Genomic DNA, 13,829 nt, shown 5'->3' on the forward strand with positions numbered 1-13,829 from the left:
TTTGAAAAATGGCCAAAAATTGTATACAAGCCAGCAAGTGGATCAATCCTGCCTTTTTAGTACACAAAGCCGCAGGTTTTCATTGTGTACTTTTATGACCTTCTAGCTGCCGGCATCCTCACAACCAATGACATCATCAGTTATTAAGGAGGACGTCGGGTGCATGCACATCATCTTTGTTTGGCCCTCCCCTAACTCTCTCTGTCAGCACTGGGGTCACATTAGCAGAGTGAGGGAGATAAAATGAGAGACACACTGGAATAATAGTCAGTACCAGTGTGCAAAGGTGTATTTGCTTTGGAAAAATAAACCACCTCTAACATTGGATGTACTGGATGTGTGTAGAATAGTTTTTTTCATTTTAGATTGGGGTGCCTTGAGATTGTTCAGAATTTTAAAGGGTGCCTTGGGATTATCCATAATTTTAAAGGGTGCCTTGACTGAAAAAAGGTTGAGAAACATTTCTGTAAACTATATAGGAGCCTATAAACACATTTACTGACAGGACGATTAAATGAACTAGCACCTCGCTCCACAGCGCCATGGTAGTTCATTGAGAACTACAAGCCGACAGCCGTTAAGGCTGTCAGGACTTGAAGTTTCTCATTTACAAAACACAGCGAACACGGCTGCTTTTTAAAAATGTGACAGCTAGCAAGGGGGGGAGCTCCCCCGCTAGCTGTCAAAGCGCTTCAATCAAGCTCTTCTGATAGGAATTATCAATTTATACTGTACAACCCATTTGATCAGTAGTTCACACACAGGAAAGTGGTTTTCGATCAATAGTTAAAAATATAATCATAAATTTTTGATTTCATCTCGGTTTCCACAACGTGATCTCATAATCTGATTGATCTCATTTTGAACATATTCATGAACAAAGTATTTCAGTGCTACTGATTTTACTGATTATTGATGCAAAACCATGGATCATTTTCCGCTGGGTCTGATACCGATTGACTCTGTTTGATCAAATCTGATCTTAACTGAATCTAAATCAATCAGAAGGGAAGTTCTAGCTATTCAAATGTTTGTAGATTCTTTTTTTTTTTTAGCAAATCAAACATCAATCGGATAATAAAATCGAAGCGTGCATAGCCACCATAAAATATTAATCTTATGTCAATGGGTTCCTGAAGACTTGCTCAAATAAAGTACTAATCTTAAAATCCATTAGTGTACTCCAAATTTAAGTCAGTACAACCATTTTTTTTGAGGCCCTAATCTTGAAAAAGAAAAAGAAGAAAAAAACAGTAATAATATCTTAACACCAGGTTGCCAAGCCAGTTACAAACATTCAAATTAATAGCCTAAAGCAGACCTTGTACTACTCCCTTACCCTCCACTCTCCCCATGGCAAAACACAGTACAGTGAACCCCCCCCCCCCCCCAACACACACACAAAGTTATAACAAAAAAAGACTTGGAAATCCCCTTGGACAAAGTCAGAAGGCCGAAACTCGCCAGGGCATTGCTGTACAGCAACAGGATGTGATGTCAGAGCCAAAATTGGAAGTGATGCATTGTCTTCAATGACGGTGGCAGGTCTGAGAGCGGGTGAGACACTGACACTTTCGGACCGAGTACCTGACATTGGTGGTCCTGGTAGCACATAATTTTGCAAATATAATATGGATGACGAGCCTGACATTATTCCATGGCATTTGAATGTTTTGATAAAGTGCTTGTTTATATGGAATGACACTATTGCAGTTTTTTTTTCTTATTTTTTTTTTTTCTAAGTCCGCAAACGTGCAAACTACAACGAAAAAACCCTTAAGTGAATCACAAAAAAAGTGCAAGTGCAAAACACCACACGAAAAAGTGCACTTAGGGGTGTGCTTGTGTCCTACCCCTAAAGGGGCTTGGACCGCTTACCCTGATCCCCCGGGGCACGAAGCTCCTGACGGGGACAAGGTTCCCAATTGGTCCTCCTGGCCAAAAGGCCTGGTGGACCACCGTTCCTTGTGTCCAGCCGAAGCCAGACACTCAGTACTTGGTCAGGGGGCTCTCCCGAAGAAAAGCCCCCTAGGGATCAGGGGAGGAAGGAACCAAAAGGCCACACATCCTCCCCCTAGACTTCAGGGTAGGCCCGAGGACCCACACCCTACCATCCAGTGAAAACACACGCATAAGCAAAGAAAAAGTGACAAAACGTGGGAGGTGTTAAATTAAATAAATAGAAAATAAAAAAGTGGTACCATGCCAAATTGTGCACAGACCAGGCCCTGAGGCCTGTAGCAAAAATTGCCCTGAACTTAGCCAAAAGGCCTGGTCCTTAGGGCGCTGTGCAAAAAGAGTGTAAAAACAGTGACCTTGTGCCATCTTCACATAGTGGGGTCCCACACCCAGGTGTTACTAGTGGCACCCCTGAGGGCGTCTACTCAGGGGGCACTGAGTTTGCGGACTTTCTGCCTTCTCAGCCCCTGGCCAGACCAAGGTAGATCCGTCCAAATCAGGAGGTACTGGGTCCTTCCAGTTTTCTCGGGGGAATTACTCCCAGGGCCCCAGCTTAACTTGTGGCGCTCCCCGGTTTCTGTCCCCCCCGTACTAGCCTTCCAGACCCCCATCATACCAGTGAGGATACTATACAACAGCCATCCCCGCAAAGCTAGAATGGCCGGGAGCACCCCCACTGGACACTGATAAGAACAGATACTACACTTGATCTTAGCCAAAAGGCTGAGAAGCGATTTTTTTTCTTATACTCCATGTGAATGAGCTGGCTAATAGAAGAGCTGTTGGAGCACTGATATCCTGTGATAACAAGAGCCCTACTTACAGTTGCAAGCACATTATGATGATCATTGATATGGGAGGCATAGAGTTCTGGTGAGTCTCAGTCTATGGGGAGTGATGTTTCACTAAATCATATGGTGGAAACACAAAGAGGAGTAAATGTTGACTACATTGCACTGAAGTTTTGAAGATTGACTTGGACTTTTCACATTTATGCTTCACGTAGTGCTTTCATATGATTTTATATGTGAATATTTATGTATTTTTTATCACAGCTCTACCTTATATTTAGATTTGAGTGATTTGTAGAGCATAAACTTCCTTCTGGCCTCTGTACCAATGGTTGTAGGGCAAGGAGGTAAGGAGTGGTGGGTAATGGGCTGCTCCACATCCTTTCAGTGAGCAAATGTGGAGATGCTCAAATCTTGCAGCAAAAGACACTTTTACTCTATCCACTTTAAATTTGATTCATGAATGAAACATTGGCACTCTACAGATACTTTTACACATTTTCCTAAATACTCCAAAGACCTATGCTTTCTATTATGCTATTCCCAAATTTAGGAAAAAAACATTATGAGATGCTTTGCCCCCTCCAAAGCATTATGGGTCCTTCTATGTAAGATAAAGCTTCAAGGACCAGCAGTCAGCTGTGGAAGAAGAAAGAGGGCAGTCCAGCTCTTGACTTTCATTCCTGAGATGTGACTGTACGTGCAGACAACGGAGAGTAATAAATTGAGTACCTCAGTTTATTACTTGGTATCGATTTGCAGTATATGTACTATTACCCACTAGTACAAATTTAAGGCAAATGAGAAACTGTGGGCACAGGTATTTTAATACAGAGTCATTTGCCAGGGGCTCTCTATTGAAGAACACACCCTTCAAATAAAGACTGAATTTACATTTCTGGTCCACTGCCACTTATTGTAATGGCCAACATTAAGGGAAATTTACCATCAAGTAAAGGACACTTAATCTGGCCACATACAGATTAAATTTTGGATGATTCCTGCTGAATAAACAGAAATTTGTTCTGTGGATGGCCCTATTGGCACTACACAGCTTGACAAAAGTTGACTTTTCAATTAACTCTTGTCCAAGTTGCAAGGTGAAAAATTCTTGGCTGAACAGCTCCTACATCCAATCAGATGCAGGTACCAATTGGTTATTCTGACAATCACAGGAGCTGGCCATTAATACAAAAGACGGGATTACAGATTTGTCTATCCATGCGGTTTAGCACAGATGGGAGAATTGAGTGGGTTCTCTCATTCAGCCCATGGGGCTAAACAAGAAAAATATATGGCCTTAAGTCAAGCAACAATTAATTTATTTAGAAAAAGTAGCATGTTTCAAGAAGACCTGCAATCTGGACCTTCACCACTGAAGGTAATAGGGAATAAACACAGGTAATACAGCCCTGTCCAGCTGCAGACTTTGCCATAGACTTTGACAGCCTTGGTTTCTGGATTAATGTTTCCATGTAATCATATTTTCAGTCATGGCACAGCTACTATATTTCTTAATCATTACCTGAAGGGTTCAATGCCAAGTGCCAAAACCACAGGTTTTTTTACTCCACAATGTTATTAAAACGTAAAAAGTAAAAACTGACTCCCACAACATTACACTCTGATAAACACCGGTACTTTATTCTGATAAATGCTTTAATGGGCAATCACAAACCCAACAATCTACCCAATTCACAGATTTACCCTAGAATCAGTGCTTTGCCAAGCTCTCCAAAACTTAATCCTGAAGGCCCTTACAAACACTGATATGAGCTCCTAGATTCTAAAATACTAAAACCTAAACCTTCAAAGTCTTAGCTTATGGCATATGAATCTCCATGGTTTACAGTTGACTTTTACAGTCAAAATTATATATACATTACAAAAAAAAAAAAAAAAAAACTGTTTTCTGACACTCCACCTAACTTAAATATCACTTTGGGATAGACCGACTGACTAAGGAACCAACTTCAACAAGTCTGAATTTGCTAAAGTCAGTAAAAAACAGATTAAAATGAGCTGCACTGTTTACCAAGCATTTTGTCTTCTACTATTTTATTTTACTGAATAAACCCATAAATGTTTTTATCATAGAAAAAGTTTTTTGCATTTGATCAGCCCAAACTGGGTTTCTGTCATGAAGTCAACTTATATAGAGAAGTTCTTTTCTTCCTCATTTTGCAAGTGACGGTAAAAGCGATATCCAACACAGAAAGACAACAGGGACTGGTACATGTCAGCTGATGTGTTTAATGACAACAAAGACAGATCTGAAGTAACATATCAATGATGACATCAGCTAGGAGAGCCCTTCGCTACCAATGGCAAAGTAAAGGACATCATTGTCCAGTTCTCCACAGCTGTGTGCTTGGGGGTGTCATCTCATTACACAGGCCTCCATGAGAAATTACAAAATAATCAGTGTTTGTAATAACACAATGGATCCATGCATCTATGTGTTTTCAAAGGTGATGGAAAGCTTTTGTTTTCATTTTAGTTTTCCACCCCCTCTGGTTAGGGGCTTAATCTGAAGCTTGTTTGGTACATTAGCGTAGTTCAGTACTTATCCCCTGATAGAAACAGGATGAGGTAATGACTGGTAATATTCCAAACAACTGATGCATATTTTCAGGGTCACAGGAAAAACCTCCATGCCTGTCACAGCTCATCAACGGTTCAAAACACAAACATAAAAATATTTCACTGGATATAATTGCCCCCCACCAACAAAATGAAATCAGAGGACATAAACCTGAATTTTTATTTTCAACCCTCTTGGCAAGTATCAAGAGCACCTGCTGACAGCTAACAGTAAAGTCTGACACTTTTTTGCAAAGACTGGCATTGTCAAACCTGTGTTTATATGGATTTTTAAACACATCTAAATGAGCTTAATGTTTCAATGGTGGAATTCACACTGAGTTTAGCTGTGTTTTGGAAAAATAGAATTTTGTGGGGGAAATTTGCTAAAACTGGAGAACCGGAACCTGGTGCAGATGCGCATCAGCTTCTAACTTTAGTTTGTTCAATTAACCTCTTGCCCTCCTGAGAATTTACCCCCCTGCCTGACCAGGCCATTTTTTGCGTTAAAGCACTGCGTTACTTTAACTGACAATTGCACGGTCATGCAACACTGCACCCAAGCGGGCGAGTGGTGGGTAATGGGCTGCTCCACATACTTTCAGTGAGCAAATGTGGAGATGCTCAAATCTTGCAGCAAAAGACACTTTTACTCTATCCACTTTATGCAACACTGCACCCAAATTAAATTTACATCCTTTTTTTTCCAAGAATTGAGCTTTCTTTTGGTGGTATTTGATTGTCTGTGCGGTTTTTATTTTTTGCACTACAGGAAAAAAAAAAAAAGACCAACTATTTTGAGAAAAAGACAATGTTTGACTTTTTGCAATTAAATATGTCCAGTAAAAAAAAAAAAAAAATCTAATTCCGTCATAAATTTACACCAAAATGTATTCTGTATTTTATAGCAAAAAAATTATTTTTTGCTATAAAAACCTCCAATACGTGTAAATTAATTGGTTTACATGAAAGTTATAGCATTTACAAATGGCGGTATATATACTGGGATTTTTCAATTTTTTATTCATTTCTAGTAATGGCGGCGATACAAGGACTTATAGCGGGACTGCGGCAGACATTCTGACACTGGGGGGAACTGACTGTGTCACTGACATCGCCAGTGACACCAATACAGTGATCAGTGCTAAAAAAAAGCACTGACACTGTACTAAAGGCACTGGGCAGGAATGGATTAACATGAGGGGCGATCAAATGGTTAACTGTGTGCAGGGAGTGTTTTACTAGGGGGCGGTGTCAGTATGCTTCACTGTAACCACACTGCTCTGGATGGCTGTTCTGTGCACAGCCATCCAAAGCAGTGTGCCTGAGCTGACAGTTACTAGCAGTGAGAACTGTTAGTAACAAAACAGTCCTCCTCCCCATCGGAGATCTATGGACATCACCGGGCGCTGGTGAGTAATTACCGGCCGGGACCCAGTGATTGACAGCCGTGGCTGCGAATGAGGGTGCGGGTAGGGCTCACGCGTGCCCCCTGCACGGAAGTTCAAAATCATGTATATATACGTGATTCTGCACACCCGTGCCACCCTGTAGCAGTATTTCTGCTACAGGGCGGATGGGAAGCCGTTAACGTAGTAGAACTATAGGCAAAACCTTTGTTTTCATTTTAGATAGCGCAAAGGAGGGTTATAAGCGGTTAGATTTTTTTTTCGCCATCTGTGTCCCATTGTAGAGATTTCCCTTCACTTCCTGTCCCCTAGCCAAAGCAGGGAATGATAGGAAATCCATAGAAGTTAAGGGAATTCCTTGGGTTCCCCCAGGTTACCAGAACTAGTGTCCCTATTGGAAGATTTCCCCTCTATTATTTTCCCGGGGGACAACCCAAAATGTCAGACTTTTACTTTCACTCTCAAAGATAATGGTAAACAGGACAAACAGAGAGGGTGAATCTCCTTATTAGAGAGCACAGACAGAAATAAAAACCTGCCGGGTGTTCTAATCCCTCTGCACTGTATCCAAAACTTAAGAAAAAGTTTTCCTTTAGTTATACTTTAACTTCTTCTCTTCACGCCGGCCGCACACAAATGTGCGGCCTCCTGGTGTCTGGGCCTAGACGCCGAGCGGCCGCACATTTGTGTGCAATTAAAAAAAAACATATGTGCTGAGAGCGCACGCCCTGCGCGCTCCCAGCACACATGTCCGGTGCTCACGGAAAGGTCCCGATCTCCTCTTTCGATCGGGACCTTTCCTGATCATGTGACCGCCATGACTTTTAATCACGGCGGTCACATGACCCTTAAACCCCACCCCGTCTCCCTGCTTCTGAAACCCTTAAAGGGCCGGGAGGTGCCGGTGCCAAGGGGTTAAGCTTTGACAATAAAACCTGGAAGCTGATTGGTTTCTATGCAAAGCTGCACCAGATTTTGCACTCTCCGTTTTTAGTAAATCTCCCCCTGTATATCCAGGACTAAATAACAAATTCTAAAGGCATGAAAATAAGTCTAAATACACCTAAACCTGTTTTAGGCCTCATTCACATGGCCGCTAAAGCCCATAGTCCATAAATGGGCCTTGTGTTTGTGCAGCTTGAGCTACCAGGTGCTCTGTACATGCAAGCCATGTAAGCACATGGAGATTTAGCAGATGCATGGTCTAAGGGTCCATTCACACCTATGCAGGCACCTTGAAGCATGTGTGGTAACACACACATGTAGGTGTGAATGGGACCTTATATTTTACACTAAACTGCAATAAAACAGTCACTATGCAGTAACCCATATGTACTAATCTATACACTAGGTCTTAGGTCAATGTAATATCAAAAGGCTGCCTATTAAGTTAAAAGGTTCTGCTTAGGTTGCAGAGTCCAGTTGCCTATTTATACACAGCAGGTCCTGCTAGGCTCATTGATATCCCCAGACAGCTGAGAAGAGAAAGTGCCTCATCTCTATACATGGTGATTCGTATCCTGAAATATATAACATACCCATCTGCGCTCCCTACATTTTAATATCAGTTTGATTCCTCAGCTCTGCCCAAGGAACACCAAGTCACTCAGCAGGTGGTGAAGAGAGAGGAGAACGTGAGGCTGCTCACTGTGGACTAGAGGGAATACTCATGTATGGGTGGCAGTTCATGGGTGGCAGTTCATAGCTACTGCTGAAAGGATGGGATGTATCTAAAGTCACATGATTAAGCAGGAAGGGGCAAGGTAAAGCACATTCAGGACTGCTACATGTTAATGAAATGTCAGGTGACATTTACTATCTCCTTGAGAGTTCTCAATGTGGGGAAAGAATGAAGACAACAGCACAGAAAGGAGAATGCGAATGCATGAGAATGGCAGAGACAAACATAAAAGTGGTAACAGGGCAGCAGTCGGAGGGTCAGAGTTGAGACCCTGACCAAGGCACAAGGTATTGATGAGTGTGTAGTGCTGAATACAGCAGATGGTGTTGTGGAGAGAGATTACAATGTAGAACATTGTGAACAGGTACAGATATGATTGGGGAGGAGTAATATGGATAATGGGGTAAGGACTACTAAGACAGGCAATGAGGAATAGCTGCCAAAGAACAAAGTGCAAGGTGGTGATTGTAGCCGTATGCACTTAGCACTCACAGGAAATAGAAGACTTAAGCCAGCCACAGATGAATTGAATCTCAGCCGCTTCAGCAGGGACCTGCTGATATTCAATCAATCTATGGGTGGACTGATTGTACCCAAGTTGATCCATTGACTGACTTGGGTACAATCAGCATGTTGAATTTTTAACCACTTCCAGTCCGGACACTTTTACCCCCTTCCTGTCCAGGGCAATTTTCAGCTTTCAGCACTGTCACACTTTGAATGACAATTGTGCGGTCATGCAACACTGTACCCATATGAATTTTTTACCATTTTTTTGAGACAGATAAAACTTTATTTTGGTGGTATTTATTCACCGCTGGGATTTTTATTTTTTTTGCTATGTAAATGAAAAAGTCCAAAAATTTAGAAAAATTGTTTTTCTTATAAAAGTTTGCAAATAAATAATATTTCATCATAAATCCTGGCCAAAATTTATTCCGTTATCTTTTTAGTAAAAAAAATAAATAAGCCAAATTAGTTTATAACCAAAAATTATAATTTTTAAACATTTTTTTTTACATTTTTATTTTTATATATATATATATATATATATATATATATATACAGTCATGGCCGAAATTGTTGGCACCCTTGATATTTTTCCTGAAAATCAAGTATTTCACACAAAAAAGGTATTGCATTAACACATGTTTTGCTATACACATGTTTATTCCCTTTGTATGTATTGGAACAAATATAAAACAGAGGCAGAAAAGCAAATATGACATAATGTCACACAAAACCCCAAAAATGGGCTGGACAAAAGTATTGGCACCCTTAACTTAATATTTGGTTGCACACCCTTTGGAAAACATAACTGAAATCAGTCGCTTCCTATAACCATCAATAAGCTTCTGACACCTCTCACCCGGAATTTTGGACCACTCTTCCTTTGCAAACAGCTCCAGGTCTCTCTTATTGGAAGGACACCTTTTCCCAACAGCAATTTTAAGATCTCTCCACAGGTGTTCAATGGGATTTAGATCTGGGCTCATTGCTGGCCACTTCAGAACTCTCCAGCGCTTCTTTGCCATCCATTTCTGAGTGCTTTTTGACGTATGTTTGGGGTCATTGTCCTGCTGGAAGACCCAGGATCTTGGACGCAAACCCAGCTTTCTGACACTGGGCCCTACAGTGCGACCCAAAATCCTTTGGTAATCCTCAGATTTCATGATGCCTTGCACACAGTCAAGGCACCCAGTGCCAGAGGCAGCAAAACAACCCCAAAACATCATTGAACCTCCACCATATTTTACCGTAGGTACTGTGTTTTGTTCTTTGTAGGCCTCATTCCGTTTTCGGTAAACAGTAGAATGATGTGCTTTACCGAAAAGCTCTATCTTGGTCTCATCTGTCCACAAGACGTTTTCCCAGAAGGCTTTTGGCTTACTCAAGTACATTTTGGCAAACTGTAGTCTTGCTTTTTTATGTCTCTGTGTCAGCAGTGGGGTCCTCCTGGGTCTCCTGCCATAGCGTTTCATTTCATTTAAATGTCGACGGATAGTTCGCGCTGACACTGATGCTCCCTGAGCCTGCAGGACAGCTTGAATGTCTTTGGAACATGTTTGGGGCTGCTTATCCACCATCCGGACTATTCTGCGTTGCAATCTTTCATCAATTTTCCTCATCCGTCCACGACCAGGGAGATTAGCTACAGTGCCATGGGTTGCAAACTTCTTGATAATGTTGCGCACTGTGGACAAAGGCAAATCTAGTTCTCTGGAGATGGACTTGTAACCTTGAGATTGTTGATATTTTGCCACAATTTTGGTTCTCAGGTCCTCAGACAGTTCTCGTCTCCTCTTTCTGTTGTCCATGCTTAGTGTGGCACAGACAGACACACAATGCAAAGGTTAAGTGAACGTCTCTCCTTTTTATCTGCTTTCAGGTGTGATTTCTATATTGCCCACACCTGTTACTTGCCCCAGGTGAGTTTACAGGAGCATCACATGCTTGTAACATTCTTATTTATCCGCAGTTGTGAAAGGGTGCCAATACTTTTGTCCAGCCCATTTTTGGAGGTTTGTGTGACATTATGTCGAATTTGCTTTCTTTCCTCCCTTTTTTTGTTTTGTCCCAATACACACAAAGGGAATAAACATGTGTATAGCAAAACATGTGTTAATGCAATACGTTTCGTGAGAAATACATGATTTCCTGGAGAAATATCAAGGGTGCCAACAATTTCGGCCATGACTGTATATATATATATATATATATATATATATTTATTTTTTTTTTTACATATGGTCACCCTAGCAGTACAGTGTCACCATGGTGACACTGTACTACTTGTGGGGGGTGATGAAGATTTTTCTTTTTTTTTACACTGATTGCTTTTACACCCATATAGGATGTAAAAGTAATCATTTCTCTTTCTCTCTGTCTGCATTCTTGCAGCCATTGAGAACTACTGAGTGAGCTGTGATTGGTCACAGCTTGTCACATGGTACAAGGCTGTTGTGAATAGCCTTGTACCATGTGACCTCTGTGATCATTCACAGATTTCACACGTAGTATGCAATGATGTCACAAGTGACATCTTGCTTACTACTTTGCATGTGATCGCTGATTGGCCAATCAGCGATCACATGATCGGGACCTCGTACAGAGGTCCCGTCTGACGATTGGTGTTTCACTGTGTCCAGAGGATCGCGGTGCTGCACGCTCCCAGGGAGCGCGCACAAGCAGGGTGCAGGGAGGCCGTTTATATACAATGGCCACACGACCCTGCACTGCCACCGTCTGGCTGTTTATATACAACAGCCGGTCGGGAGGTGGTTAATATACGATTACTGCCAGCTGCTATAGCTAGCTGCTAGCAATAATCATTGTGTTCTCCCGGCAAGGATGGCTCCCTGTGTTCCCCTGCCACTGGGAGAACACAATAGCTCTAGGGGAGTGATTCCCCCCATCAACACAGTGTTGATGAAGGAATTGAGCGATTTTCTTTGCTGTAACCACAAGAAAATCACAATCTATGGCATATGGCATATACCATACCTAGTATGGTAAAAAGTGTTTAGTAATAGTATTACCTTGTATCACCCAATTCTCAAGAGCAGTATTTTAATAATGTGCATTGATTGTAAATATCAAGATCTGTTCACCCATCATGAGTAGGTAATAAAACCGCTACCACTACATTAGCATCCAAAGTAAGTATTTTACCCTTGCTCTATACCTCCTTTGCAAAACTTAATTATCCTATTACATGCAGCAAATATATGCTAACGCGTTTCAACCGAGAAGTCCGCTTTAGTCATAAGCTGTGACTAAGGTCAACTTCTCGGCCAGAATGCATTTGTAGATCTGTGGTGCAAGCCTATTTGTGATCTAATAATTGCCAGATTTATAGTGGTCTGCAGGATTTTTTGCTAAATCTCTCTTCTGTGAAAGTGGACAGAAACCTATCCAAGCACCAGTGTTTCCCCTATGCCGATAGTCTGACAAGCTCTTTTTTTTCTACGTGCAGCAGAGCTACGATTTACTCTAAACATGTGGTCTGAAATAAAATATTGGTGGAATGAAAAGCAATTAAATCACAAACGCTTCTCAATATTTAATGCTCAATTTAATGTATATTATGTATGAGTAATGTTGTTTTTTTGTGGGGTTTTGAAAGGTGTATACACTGGATGCATACCCTGTTAGGAATGTTGACAAACCAATGCCCTACTAGTTTCTGCAGAGGTGAAAAACACCAATTAAAACATGAGAGAAAAAGAGCACACCCATGACTGACAGACACGCCATTAAATTGATGTCACTTTGTTCTTTCACCATAGTAAGGTATTTTTTTTTGTGACAGACCATAAAAGCAGACTGATGTAGGACTGAGGGTGAGCCATTTAAAAAAGGTGCAAATGTACATATTAAAAGAGCGGCTTATTAAATAAGCTTTGATCATAGGAGAATGAGGCAGTATGATCCTATGCTGGGGATTCGGTCCACCCAATCCAAATGGATCTTGAGCCTTTTCATGTAAAGAGCTAGTTATTATTATACAGTATTTATATAGCGCCAAAAAGTTTGCTCAGCGCTGTACATTATAGTGGGGGACAGTACATGAGACAATACAGTAACAAAACAATACACGAGGGGTTCAAGGGCCCTGCTCTTTCAAGCTTACAATCTAGGAGATAGTTAAACCTCTTTTAAGGGCAGCCTTGGTCCCAATCTGTTATTTTTAGTTTTGTGTTGTTTTTGAGATGGAGTCTTACCCTGACTCCTCTTTGGGAACTCAAGTAGCAAATTATCAGTGTTCATCAGAATTTCCACTTCTGCCCAACAACTATCAAAGGCCAAATTGTAGTATTGTGCTCCCTGATAAATACTCCATAATGTAGACTTAACACATAATATGCTGAGCTAGGTTCTTAGAGGGCCATTGAGACCTTGCAAAAAGAGCTGAAGACGCAAACAACTTGCATGACAACCCTGCAACAGGGTTGCCCTGTGGGAAGTAAGATGCCATTGAGTTATTCAAGCCACAAGAACCCAAAATTCAAATATAATTTTTGTGGGGAGAGAATGAACCTGTACTTTGACCATGCAGGGCAAAGCTACAAGTTCACTTAATGTCCACCTTCTGACTATAATCACCTTCTATTCACTGGCTTGTTGGAGCAACATGAATTACCCAGTACTTCCAGGTTGGAACGGGGGGGAGGGCATTGGACTTTCTCCCTTGGATCCCTGGGTGCCAGAGCTGTTAATAACTAGAGTCTTTAGCCTTGTATGAGATCTGAAGAGACTATCTTAGAGATTGCACATACCTTTCAATTCATTAAGTTGCTCCAGAGGGGGAATGGCATAATGGGTAATCAAACTGATGATAATTATAAGCAGCAAATGAAAAAAGCTGAAAGCGGTCCACAGATCAACAGTTGAGGCCACTGACTA

The 13,829-nt window shown here is 41.4% G+C and overlaps 1 protein-coding gene and 1 pseudogene across 3 annotated transcripts in view; both read right to left on the reverse strand.

The window, feature by feature from the left end:
• The window catches only part of KANK1 (KN motif and ankyrin repeat domains 1), a 301,099-nt gene that overhangs the window by 22,028 nt on the left and 265,242 nt on the right, over positions 1 to 13,829 (reverse strand). The window lies entirely within an intron of this gene.
• LOC149449907 (U2 spliceosomal RNA) lies at positions 2,552 to 2,694 on the reverse strand (annotated as a pseudogene).

The sequence above is a fragment of the Staurois parvus genome, unplaced genomic scaffold (assembly GCF_062004578.1).
Source record: "Staurois parvus isolate SC_StPar_1 unplaced genomic scaffold, SC_StPar_1.0 ptg000596l, whole genome shotgun sequence".
NCBI lineage: Eukaryota > Metazoa > Chordata > Amphibia > Anura > Ranidae > Staurois > Staurois parvus.